General features: G+C 41.7%; 1 protein-coding gene and 1 long non-coding RNA gene across 3 annotated transcripts in view; both read right to left on the bottom strand.

Annotated features, from left to right (window-relative positions):
- The window catches only part of ZNF131 (zinc finger protein 131), a 19,553-nt gene extending 19,363 nt beyond the window's left edge, over positions 1 to 190 (bottom strand). For both annotated transcript variants that reach the window (XM_035310847.1, XM_035310850.1), the window contains exon 1: positions 57 to 190. The gene's annotated coding sequence lies outside the window, so the exon portion shown is untranslated. The remainder of the gene's footprint in view (positions 1 to 56) is intronic.
- A 10,558-nt stretch (positions 191 to 10,748) lies between these two features.
- On the bottom strand, positions 10,749 to 13,252 carry LOC118156108. The gene is made up of 2 exons (XR_004746159.1): positions 12,535 to 13,252; positions 10,749 to 11,402 (listed from the first exon to the last, which is right to left on the bottom strand). It is a non-coding gene; the product is annotated as an uncharacterized LOC118156108 (long non-coding RNA).
- Positions 13,253 to 13,595: the final 343 nt, after the last annotated feature.

Genomic DNA, 13,595 nt, shown 5'->3' with positions numbered 1-13,595 from the left:
GGCCCGGCGGCGCGCGGGCCCCGCGGGGTGGGGAGGCGGCGCGGGCCGGTACTCACCGCCTGCAGCGCTCCGCCCCGCCGCGCCCGCGCCGCCGCCGCCGCTTCCTGCTGCCCGGCACGCTGCTAAGCGGGGCGGGCGCCGGCCAATCGCGACTCGCATTCCCGGCCTGCACCGCGCGGCGGAAGTGACGGCGGCGTCACCTTTCACACAACAGGGCGCGCGGGTGGGGGGCGGGGGTGGGTGGGGTTGGGGGGCGGGCGGCCCAGTGCACGCTGGGAAATGTAGTGCGGGGGGAGGGAGCCGCCATTACGCGCTGCCTCTGGGGGATGTGGGGCGCCCGGGTCCTAGAACCGTAGGATCGTGGGGGTTGGAAGAGACCTCCAAGGTCACCGGGCCCAAGCACCCCCCACCACCAATGTCACCACTAAACCATGTCCCCAAGCACCACGTCCAACCCTTCCTTGAGCACCCCCAGGGATGGTGACCACCACCTCCCCGGGCAACCCATCCCAACGCCTGACTGCTCTTTCTGAGAAGAAATGTCTCCTCATTCCCAGCCTGAACCTCCCCTGGCACAACTTGAGGCCATTCCCTCTAGTCCTGTCACTGGTTATCTGTGAGAAGAGGCTGACCCCCAGCTCTGCACACCCTCCTTTCAGGTACCTGTAGAGAGAGCAGGTCTCCCCTGAGCCTCCTCCAGGCTAAACCCCGGTTCCCTCAGCCACTCCTCATGAAGGGAAAGCACAATTAAATGGGGTGAGAGGGGGTGAAAGGCAGCCGTCCACCCCCAGGCCCCCAAGTGCCATCAGCCCCACAATGAGGCCCCCCACACTGCCACCCCAGCAGAGGGGCTGCAGCACTCTCCCCTGCCATAGAGCACCCTGGGGTGCCAGAGCCGTGCAGACGCACTCCCTGCTCCAGAGGGCTTCGTGTCACAGTGTATGTGACCTGGTGCCATCCGCCACAGTGTCCCACAAGCCAGGGCCTGGGCTGTTGCACCTTTGTCCCCAGTGGTGCAGGTCTCACCGAGGCCACCGCCACACCTAGGGCAGGAGCAGCACACAGGTTTTCTTTTGCTGTTAAAACTGAACGGTGCTGTGGATGAAGGCAGCATGGAAAGTAGGTACAAGCCACGCTTTCGCTGTTACCAGCTCTACCACTGTAGCAGCGTGCGGCCGCTGCAATGCTGCTTCGCTGAGCACGAGGGAAGCAGCTGAGCAGCATCCCGCACAGCCAGCAGATCTGCTGGGCGCCCTTGTTATCCCTAGGTTTGTGCACAGGCTCTGGACTGCACCCTGGGAGAAAAGGCAAGGGAGCGTTGCTGGCAGAGAACATCTCCTCTGCTGCCACAGCTGAACGTGGGCACCGTGAAGCCCAGAGTTCTCCTCTAGGCTGTCATCACCAGGGGTATCTGCAGCCAGCCAGGCTTCGTGGGCTGCCAGCAGGTAAAAATGTATTCCTCCACATAAAACACCATTAGCATTTAGGATGACAAAACAGACACTTTGACATCCCTTTGAAAGCCTTTATGTCAATCATAGCTGCAATGGCTGAATGTTCTTATGGGGTTGCCCACATTATTCCTGTGAATGAACATGTTTTATGACCTTCTCCAGCACTTTTCCCGAGTGCAAAATCTATGTGATTTGCTTCAACATGTTCATCCTCCACTAAAAGGGAAAATGCTTATGAAGGTAACACATCTGTTCAGCATAGAAATCGTACCACATCAAGCAAGATGAAAGTAATAGCCATTCTGTCAGGTTCAAATTTAGTTTTATGTAGTCTTTTTTAATATATAAACTCCTAGGTGCCTGTGCACTGTTTTATAATGCAACAATAGAGAACGAGTGTCAGTTTTATTGATACTGGTGGTTTGTAATGCAATACAAATAACTTTGAAGTAAAATTTATGTTCCTTTTACTTCCTCATGCTATTGCCTGATGGATTTGCTAATATAATAATATGTATTTTTTCTTGTGTTAGTAGGTCTGTTCAGCCTATTGTTTTCAGTCTAGAAGAAATTTCATTCTAGAATGACACAGCCATTCTTTTCTGGTATATGGGAGTACATTAGGAATGTTGATGCCTCATGCATTTACAGCTTCACTTTGAACAACTGTAAGACTAATTTTGGTTGAAGTACTGTATCTTCAATAGTTTGAAATTAAAATATTGCTGAAATTACAACTATAGGACCAAACCACTACACAGTAATTAAAAATCATTTATTTTTTTCAATATCTTCTGCCTATCCAGGTGAGGTTGATGCTTTGCTTATTTTTCATTAATCAATTAATTAATTAAATTTCCTGACTGTTTGCTTTTTTTTCTAAAGCATCTTCTGTAATGTTTCTTTCCTACTTTTTTTTTCCTATGGCTTCACCCTTTTAATTGTTCTGTCAGATTACATGGAAGCTTTTGAATAGACAATTTATATATTTTTTCTAATAACTTTTCAAATATGAAATTAGACTGCTCAAACTGTAACTTTTCAGGCTCTCCTTTTTCTCAGAGGTGTGTGTGGTGTTTGCTTAGCATACCTCTAGGTTTTGGAGAGTTATGTCACAGAATGGTATGACTCAGCTGTGTGACCGGTGTCTCCGTCTCCTGGCCCCTGGCAGTGTGCTTAGCACAACCAGCCATAAGGTGAATACCTCTAATATGTAAGCAGGCTGTTAATGTGTACCCTTGCCCCATTCTCTCTCCTGTCTGGGTGTGGGGACACCCTCTGACAGGGTGGCTAAGCCCATCAGCATTCTCAGTACCCAGCTGCTGTGTTACCTGGAGATGGTGACACTCGTCCTGGAACTGGGGAAGTACAACAGCACAGGGAACACCGTCTGTAAAATTCAGGCAGCAGCAAGCCTTAGACTGCAGCCACACCTGGACGGCACAACCCATGATCCCCTGGTGGCCAGGGATGTTTCCACCATTGTCTTCTTCCTCCCAGGACTGAGTGAGTGACACGTTCTTTTACGTAAAGCCTGAGTCTAGGTTATGACTGTAATGTGAACTGATAGATAAGGATTCGACGTGATCTGCCAGGTGACTGAAAAAAAGTGACTCTGTAACTGAGAGTTCTAGAAATTCTGTGCAACTGCAGGCTATGCTAAGTACTACAAATTGTAGACAAGAAGCTATGCTGATTGTCAGTTTCTTTCTTCTCTAATATAGATCTCTAATTATAACCAGAACCGTGTGGCCTGTCCTCATTCTGCCAAGGATCTATAAAGAATCTGTCTGTCTTCCATAGGGTTGGGTGACAAGTTATAAATCTCAAAATAACCTGGTTTATAGTGTGTTAAACAAACATGCAAATGATCTTTATTCGTATCCCTAGTTCAATCCGTATTAGCCATTTCTATGACTAAAAAATCCCTCTCTCTCCCTCTCTCTTTTTTTTCTTCCTTTATTTTTTATTTTTTTTTTTTCTTTCTCTTGATTCACACCACTGGAAACATCTGTATTCACTAAGATAGCCTGATAAGCCTTCTGGACACAACATTCCACTGACTTTGGGCATAATACTGAAGCATAGAAGTTCTCCAGCTCAGAACAGCAGTTCTGAGTTTAAACAACAGTGCTGAACAAGTCAGCTAAACTGAGTGTTGTCAGCCTTTCCCAGGGAGATCTGTAAAGTAGCAAACAGAGAAAAATGAATACTAAACTAATTATAGAAAAATTTTATACCCTTTTTAAGGTAGAAGTTTGAATCACATACTTTCTTATTTAATTAAAAAATCCTCTTGTCTGAAGAAATGAGGGAATTAATAAACCGCAGATGTGAGAACAAGAATTCAGAAGGAGTGCTGATGTGCCAGATTGAGCTAATAACTATTTCCCAAAAGCAGTTGATTCAGATTATAAATGAAGGCCAAAAGGGACCATTAGGTTATCTAGTCCAAAGCTGTCTACCCAGCAGCCTGACCTATACTGAGCATGCTGCAGAGTCCTGTCTGGCTCCTCAAATGTTTGTGAAAATTGCTTAGTGTATTTGTACACACCCAGATATACTACCACAATGTCCTGATCATGACCAAATGATTCATCCAGGTAGAGAAGGAATTCAGATAGCTATAATGTGGCCTTTTCTGTTCTCTTATACTTAAAAAGCCTTATGAAATAACTGCTTATTTCTGTAACGATAGCAATCATATGTAAGAAATCTTTCCTATGTTAGAAGACTCAGCATGTTTCCATTGCACAATGGCTTGTTCCGTGCATAAAAGGGCTTTAATGTCATGCCTAGAGCAAGGCAGATGTATGCTGTTACACAAGAGAAAAACATGTCTCTAGAACCCCTTTGATAGGTATGCATAGTGAAACAATGCCAGTGACTGTCTGAATTTTGTAAAGGAAAATAAATATGGGCTGTGCCTCCGACAAAATGATAAACGGCTCTTCTGATAATTCTCCTCATTCCATTGCTGTCTCAGGAGCAAAGGGAAGATGTAAGGAGCCAATGGAAGTCAAAATTTTAGTGATAACTGTAAAATGTAATACTTTAAACTGTAACATGCTGAATTGTGAACTGGTACTAAAAATCCTTAAACCGTGCATCTGTGACACAAGGACATCGGCTTGTTCCTTTGTTATCTTTATGTCTTAAGAGGAAGTGCACAGCTAGTACAGGATGTGCATTTATGTCTACTCAGTACTGCCTGCCGCCTTACGAGCTCCATGCCAAATCCGGTCTGCTGGGTGTAAGTTCCATACTTTTGTAACCCCAGGAAAGTTAGCTGACTAGTGAAATCAGCGTCTGGTGAATGCTGGGAGAGGACTGTTGAGTTCTTTTAATCCTAATATTTTCTTTTATATTATTTTGGATTTCTGGGAGAAAGAACAAATACAAGAATTCATGGGTTTATCAGTTCCATAAACCATAGTGACTTTTGCAGAATTATGAGAAGCGTTCCTAAAAGGATTGCATAGTGATTTAGTGCTAAAGGAACAGTAGGTGTTAAGTACTTTGTGATTTTTTTCATTTTATCACAGCATAAAATTCAACAGCATTGGCTATATTAGTGTTTGGCTGGGAAACCTCTTCAGAAAAATGTTAAAAAAAAAAAAAAAAAAAAAAGAAGTTAAAATGTTACCTGTGTTTGTTCTTAAAGTAAACACAATCCATTTTTGTATAAGTGCACCATGACTAGAAATAATACACATACACATTGTTTGTAAGGATGTTGTGTATATACTACATCTTCATGTGTAACCCAGATTTTCACAAGGAAATCTTCCGTAGCCTGATTTGCAAAAAATTGTTTTGTTTTGAGTTTATTTGTTAAGCAACAGTGAACAAGAGGAAGTGAAACATGGTGATTTTCCCGTACTATTTAATGATCCATGAAAATCTAAAGAGTTTGCAAAGGATAAAAGCTAAACTGGCAGAAAAGTTTCCAAACTAGTGCACTATCAGTTCTGCTGTTCCCTGTGTTATACACCCAGGAATATTAACAGATAATTTTAGATTACTCCTTCTTTCAGGCCACATCATCTTCCTATAAAACTGTAGACCTATGGACTATATTATTGCTGAGGAGAAATAAAGTCTGACTGATATGTTCATAAAATGTTAACCACAGATGAAAATTTACTTTGGAACTTGGAGACAATCAGGGTAACATCCCACATGCAATTAAGACAGATAATACTGAGTGCAGTAAAAAATGGGAAAGCAGACAACCTAGAAATAATTATTCCTGGTATCTAGGGGAGAATCTTCAATAACTTTTTTCTTTCTAGCACAGCATTCCACCCATCCATGCAAGACCATGTGTGCGATGTGTCACATTGACTGTAACTGTGCCATTTACAACAGCAGCTTACGTACTCCATTTTCAGGCGCACAGATGGAGCAGACACCAAACTACATGTGCTGCTGAAAAAGCACCCATTCTGTCATTTAATTTCCTAAGACCAGCTTCATGTATGATCCACACTGCAAGCCTCAGGCAGTGCCTGAGCTGCTAAATGCACAATGATTTGCCTGAATGGTGGAAACTGAAGCCCTGCATTGAGTTTCAAGAGAACTAGATGCCTGAAACCCTGCCCGATCCCTTAAGTAGGTATTTTGTAACTTACCTCAAGCACATAACTGTGTTAAACAATCAACAGAAATTTCATCATTAACCTAAAGCATTTGCAAGCAAGACATCACAAACTCTTTGCAATGAAAAAGGGAATACAACCACAAATCATTTATTGTTAATTATTACTATAATTGCAGTCATAGGATCATTTATGCATTTAGACTTATGCATTTAGCTTTCTGTCCTTCTGCATGCCTTCTAGGTGTATTGGAGAGAACGTTCTCCAGCTTTATTGCCCTGATTTTTAAAGTGCAGCAAGTGTTTTTCACTTCACATTCTTATTTTGTTTCCTCTTCATGAGTTCTTACAGGAAATCTGGCAAAGACTGTGATGCAGGATCAGCAAAATCCCTGTTTTGTTTTTCTGCCTTTTTTTTTTTTTTTTTTTTTTTTTTCTGACAAGCAAATGTTCAGAGAAATGCAGCGTACAGTCTAAAAGGCTGGATTAAACCATTGGTCAAAGATGGGTGTGGGAGCTGCTAAACTGTTCCACCAAGAAACACTGACTCTGGGCTCTACTGGGAATACAATCACCTTAACTTTAATCCCTGTAAAACTATCTTTGAGACTGTTACATGCCTGATATTTAAATAATAGCTAGTAAATAATATCAGGGGTATGAGACTAGTATTTTTGAACAAGTCTTGCTGCCAAGAGACAGCCAGAAAAAAAGAGAAAACAGAACAGAAACCTGAACATCAGCTAAGGTCAGCTAGAGATGAGGACTTAACAAAGTAAAACTGGGACACATCTCTCCTTGTAGTGCTGCAAGAGTCCTAACAGATCTAGGGCCACAAATGAACAGCCATGCAAACCTCTACTGACTGGAGAGGTGTTGAGGCATGCTGTGATGACTACATCTAGTCAGATCAAGGACTCAGTTACTTTTCAAGTTCCACAAGTTGAGCCAATGATTTTGGAAATGGATAGTGAGGAGACTCAAAAGTGAGTAATGTTGTTGCCGCCTGTAGTTAGATATACGATATGAAGCCTGTTCAGTGTGAATTCTTAGACAAGTCAAAAAGTTCATTCGAGCATGTGTGAACATTTGAAACAGAGACAATTCCATTGAAGCAACCAAGAGGGGCTGCTAGTGAATTTTGCAGCTCAGATTTTTTCATGTCTTTTTGATTTGGAGTGATGTGGCATAGTATGATTGCTCGTGCAGGTACTTCCAAAGGTGTCCTCAGGCAAGATGTCATTGTATCTTCTTTCACACTCTCCCTTCTCTTCCTTTCAAACACCGTGTTTTTTCCTCTGTGCTGTGCTGCATACTGTGGCCTTTATGCTGCAATGCCATGACAGTTCTACTTCTCTTTTTCTAACTCTTCCCCCAACAGCCCAAAATGTAGGAAACCAAAGCCATAGGAAAAATAGTAAGACTGCCAATGTACGGATAAAATATTTGTAAGGTGTAATAGCCCCCAGTCTTTGAAGGCCCATTGCTAATGTACTACAGAAATAATTCTGTAGGCAGAATTTAACTTTGCCTTCATGGTTCTATTCAAGAACTGTACCTGAGAGAAGTACGTTATAGGACTGTGTACATCACAAGTTTGGGACCTTCATTCACATACATATATTTCATCAAAAACATACACAGGTAAGTGTATTTTACTTAATTATAATTTTCAGAACAAATGTGAAATCTTCAAGAGAATAGCTGTGGCTTTCCCATCCCTGGCAGTGCCCAAGGCCAGGCTGGATGGGGCTTTGGGCAGCCTGTTCTGCTGGGAGGTGTCCCTGCCCATGGCAGGGGGTTGGAACTGGGTGGGCTTTAAGATCCCTTCAAAACCAAACCATTCTGTGATTCTACGATAGTAGGAAATACATGCAAATCTAAAGCTGGTGATAGTCTTACTTATCTTTTTATCACCATTTAATATGAATTTATGAATATATATTATGTGCTCCAGTACTAAAGCTTTTCCTGTCCATTAAATAAATTGGCATTTAACACTTCTAGACGGTATGCAATTATGCAGCATTCTCATTACATTCTGAGTGTGGGGAGTGTGGGATGCAAATACCAAGTAGCTATATATCAGTAAATGGTAATGTAGCTGCTGAAATACTATTTGCTGAAAGCAAAACTTGTAAAGTCAGTATAGTTTTGTTATCAGAAATTAAATCTAGGCAGGGACTGAGTTTTAGTCACTATGGCTTTCTGTTTAAATAACAGCACTGATGACAACTGGAAAGGTGTTGTTACCTTAAGATAGTTGATACAAGTCCTTCTCTCATATTAACTGGTGTTTACTGATCTAAACTGAAGATTTGATTCTTCCAGATTTCCATCAGCTTTCAGAAACAGAGGGAGGTGGTTAGTCTGTTCAGAATCTGATTGCTGCAAGCAGATGCAAGCAGATCTCCCTCTACTTCCTTATAACATATGTTTAATAAAACAGTTCAGACCTTCCACCAGTCTTTAGAAGGTCAGCACTGCTTTACAATATTTATTTATGTACAGAGACCAATTGAACTATTTACTGAACTATTTTACTATTTACTATTTATTGGAGTTCATTTTGGTTCTAGGAAACACTCTTTTTGTGAAAATAATTTTTACTCATGGTGGGAGTAGAGGAGTAGATGGCTATCAATTTCAGCTCCTTGTATGCTGTAGCTGTAGTGTGCTCTGTTAAGTGAAGACTCACTTAGATCTATCTATTCTTGTATTTCATCTTCAAATTGCTTCAGCAGTTCACAGACAACAAGCTACTGAGAGCACTTTGATGCTGAAATTTCAGCTGCTTTTGAATTTCCAAGACGAACAGGATAGGAATAAATGGTTGGTTTAGTCAGTTATGCCTTCGCTACTGGTGCTGGTGGCACACTCACATACTCTTGCCCTAAGAAGGGCACACAAGATTTTTTCACATTTTTTCATCATTCCAGGTCTATAATATCTGAAAAGAAGTATCGTCAGCAATCAATCTGCAACATCATGTATTTGAAGCCATATATATATATTTTTTTTCACTTTGTCAAACTCCATTTCAGGTAAAATCATCTCCATCTTGCACTCAGCTATCTGAATCTACCCCCAAGCTCTCTTAACATCTGTTGCAGACCATGATGTTGGCAGCCACTGCTCTATATCAGGAAAATAAGGCAACACAGAGCCACAAAAAGGAATTTGAATGAAAATACATCGTCACTTTTTTCATCACAACTCAACAGATCTTGAAAAAAGCCTTTTGCATACAAATCCCTCTCATTCATTGGCTGGACCCAGTTTTCACTTCAGTTTTCATGTATTTTACAACTGGTTAGCAAAAACAGCTTTGAATTTCCTGTAAGGTTCACAGTATGTTGTCACTGAAGCCTATGCACTTGCTGTTACAGTTTCCATTCTCCAGCTAAGGTTCAGTGCAGTGAGCTATGCTTGGATGACCTGTTATAAATCATTAACAAGAAGTTGTTTTTATGGGTATTTCTGGTGAGAGACCTTTACTGTCACCTGGAATGAACTGCTGTGAATTTAGCAGATGAATCATTTTCTCACACATCTCCTAAGAAGAGTTATTGGGTATAAAGACATTAATGGGAGTTGTCTGTATTGCTGATCTTCTAAAGTTATAATTACAGCTATATCCTCTTTAAGGCCTGGTCTGTTAATGTGAAGAGAACTGTCCGAATACAGCAAAAACAGAGGGGTTGTTTAATGTATTGAACTCATGAACTCATATTCCTTAGTCCAGATCTTCTATCACTTTAGTTATGCACAGACTCAGTGCCCACTATTGGAAAGCCTAAAGCTGCCTGCTGAATCCCAGGTGCAAGTGCGTCATCCCTGTGGACAGAGGGATCAGGGATCACTGTGTGGAATATGAGATCCACGTAGGAGATCTGTACAGCCAGCCAGCTTCGGGCACTGTGTGGTTATGTTTGTTTTTCCTGGTTTATTATCTACCACGCCAGGAGCCTAAGCAGAACCAAACAAAAGGCATTTTCAGTTTTCTTCTGTAGATCACAAGACTGCTAAGTATTACTAAATACACCAAAGCACACAAAAGTATAGAGATTTCCTATACCCATGATCTCAGCCACTTCTTCTTAATGACCTCTTAGGTACGTATCATTAGGTAATTTGTTCGTCCTTGGACAATATGATGACCACTGGTCTTAGGCCCACTGAGGTGGTGTGGAACTTGTAGGCCGACACAGTTATTGCAGGATAAATGCAGAAAGGAAACAGAGCCAATGAGGAACTCAGAATATATGTAGGTATTCAGCAATAGGGTCAGTTTGCACTTGTACTGTGTGCAATGATTATGACTGAGGACATATCTGATGGAAAAAAATTATTTTCCTTGTTAATTACAGTGTGAGACGCATGGGTTAAAGTAGAGAAAGATACTGCATTATTAAAATGGAATTTCCAAGAAGGAAAACAAAGCATCTATTTAAATAATCAGAGGTTCTTTTAGACCCATTGTGTATTTAAATAGACAGCTGAGTATATCAGCTGTTCCTTAGTTCACTGAAGCAAACTCCAGGACTCTGTCACTGAAGCAACATCTTTTGTTGCTTCCTTTGAATTCTGTCAAGTATGCATTTGGCTATCTTGCACTGCTCTGGCAGAAGACCAATATTGCACTGCTCTCCCTCTTTCCGGAGTTACTTTAACTAGTGAACTTGTGGTTCCGATTATTTTGCTGAATCTATTTCATTGTAACATATATTCTTAGTTTTCACTTACATTAACCTTTATTTACAGCAATTTACCAAAGTTTAAGGTTAAGCATTAAGTCAATGGCCTGTTTTTGTTGTAATTTATTCCTCTATAAAGTATGAGTAAGTTCACTGAGTTGACATAGTTACAGCGTTATAAAATGAGAATACATACAAGAATAATCAGTGGAGACTTACAATCCGCCGATGGACTTTGAATTCCCTGTTTGTGACATCCTTCAGTCCCAAGAGCAAAGACACTGAAGTCTGGAGGTCTTGTGACATGATTTGTGTTGCATCCACGTTCTGCCTCTGTTCTCTCGTTATTTGCACACGTTGCAGATCACTACAGCAGACTTTACCAGAGTATAATTGCCAACAGCCTCATAATTCCATGTCCATCTGGGATTATTATTATTATTATTATTATTATTCAGAAATGTGTATGATACCAATTACCAATCTAGATGACAGAAATAGTAAACGTCAGTTAATTTCCAAATTTCCTTCACATTAGCATTTCTGTGCTGTGATGCTTTGAGAAGTTTGATACATAGAAAAAGTGTACAGTTTATGCTCAGTATGAAGGGGAGAGGGCTGTTATTTCCACCAGAACCATTTCCCCCCCTGCTAAGAAAGGGAGTGAGTAGTAACAGGATGATAATTATAAAAATTATTTTCTTTGAAACTGAAGACTTGTCCAAATTAGAGCTGATAACTGCCTCCTGCAGTGAGACTGGAACATTCTCAACAACTAAGAAAATACTTGCAGTGGAAATCAAAATTAAGATTTAGGACAATTATTTAATTAGAAGCCATGCATAAAGGGCAACAGGAGCCTTCTAATTCAAGGGGGCAGGCTGTAAGAAACTGAATGTTTAGAATTTTATACTGTAAATTTTACAATTACTTATTTAAAAAAATGTGGAAGTGGATTTTTTTTTCCACTCAGAAAGGGTAATGCTTCAGACAGAATTTTCAACATATTTAGGAGGTCATACATTTCTAATACAACTGAATTAAAACCATTGACACCCATAGCCAACATAATATTCCTTACCACTTGCTTTAAGATGGAAAAGCTTTCTTCCTCAAGAAATGTTGGGGCAGAACAACAGTCTTAGGGAGGGTGAATGTTATAAGGCAAGATGCATATGGCATATGACTATGAATGTGGTTAAGGCCTTCTTCTCAACATTATAAAGGTTGTAATAGCTATCATGTAATGTAATAAAAATTATGTAACAAACAGTAATCATCGGCACAGTGATAGCTGGTAACAGAACTGCTGCTTCTCATTTCTCTGTAAGGCAACTGAGGGTCTGCAGATGTCTCTGCGTACTATTTGGGAGCAAATACTAACTTTTCAGCAGTGACCACTGTAGGTTTCCATCCTCAGCAGGAAGTTAGCTGATTTATAAGTTAGCTGGTTCAGTTCACTTTGCCTGGACCCTTTATTCTTCAGTAGTCCTGAGCTGCGAGTCTCAGCAGCTCTCAGTGGTATAGCACATAGCTTGTAGGCTCAGCACTGGTTAATTGAGCGTTGTGCACATCCCTCTGCATAGCTGCAGAAGAAATGGGAATGGAATACTGCTTTTTATTTGATAGTATTTCTGCCTGTGTTGCAGTAACTGGTAAGACACCAATTGTCAATTACTACTGAGCTGTATCTTATTCCTCTCCCTGTTAGTAGAGCTGTGTGGGCTCCTTTCTTTTTAGCTGTTTCAGTGTTCATTTAGGAATTGACAGACCTGATGTGTACCAAATCCTTCCAGCAAACCGTGTAGGGCTTTATTAGCACTGAAAATCAACAAGTTATCTTGAGGCAGCAGGCCCAGCAAACAATCCGTTGTCTGCAACAGTACAGGACATCATCACAGCTCTGAGGGCTTGATTCAAGCTATGAGCCCTGCAGAGTACACAGAGATTCACTTCACTAACAACATGAGCAACATGAGCACGTCCCACTTCAAACAAACAAACCAGTCCCTGTCAGACAGCTGTTTCTGCTTTCTTCACTGTGTCCTCAGAGACTATGGAATAAAACTTCAGATCTCTCTCCTTCTTTCCACTGGCTTGAGCGCAGCACATCTTGACGATAAACCCTGAGGTCAGCAGTTCCGTTCCTCGTGCCCAACAAGACTGTCGACCAGAAGCACGAAGCTCGTCTATGCAGGAGACAGAGTCCCAGGCCACAGAGCTAAGCAGTGTAAATCTCACCGCCTTAAACTCTGCAGACACACTACTTTTAAGCACTTATTTCTCTATAAACATCCATAAACATTTACTTTGAAGGAAATCTATCACAAGCAAATTGCTGTCAAAGTAAAACACTTCATGCATGAACTGTTCCCTCCCTGAGGAAGGGGTAAGAAAAAAGCTTCACACAAGTGTTCTCAGACACCTCAGCGATAACAGTGGAAAGAAAACCTAGCAGAGATAAATGGCTGCCACCAGAGAGAGCTTCATGGCTTTTGTGCATCTACATTGCTTTAAATGTCAGGAGATTGGGACTTTAACCTCCGACATAAGCTGGCAAACTGGCAGATTCTCCACAAGTTTTAGTGCCAGCTGGTGTAACCCAGAGCAGCTGTTCCAGAGGAGCTCTGCAGTGCTCAGGCACGCAGCCTGGGTACACCACCCCCTAAGCAACCACGAGATAAAGCATATGTGCAAAAACCTGCTAGCTCAGCATTTTTGTGAATGGAGAAGTACCTTCCCCCTCTGGCTGCGTTCACAAAATAAGGACTGGTTGGCCCACCCCCCCGCTGGCTGTACCACTGCCTCCAGCTCTCTGGGGTGACCAGCGCCTGGCACGACCCG

Source organism: Oxyura jamaicensis, chromosome Z (genome assembly GCF_011077185.1).
Source record: "Oxyura jamaicensis isolate SHBP4307 breed ruddy duck chromosome Z, BPBGC_Ojam_1.0, whole genome shotgun sequence".
NCBI classification, from domain to species: domain Eukaryota; kingdom Metazoa; phylum Chordata; class Aves; order Anseriformes; family Anatidae; genus Oxyura; species Oxyura jamaicensis.
This window is presented reverse-complemented; position numbering and strand designations above follow the sequence as displayed.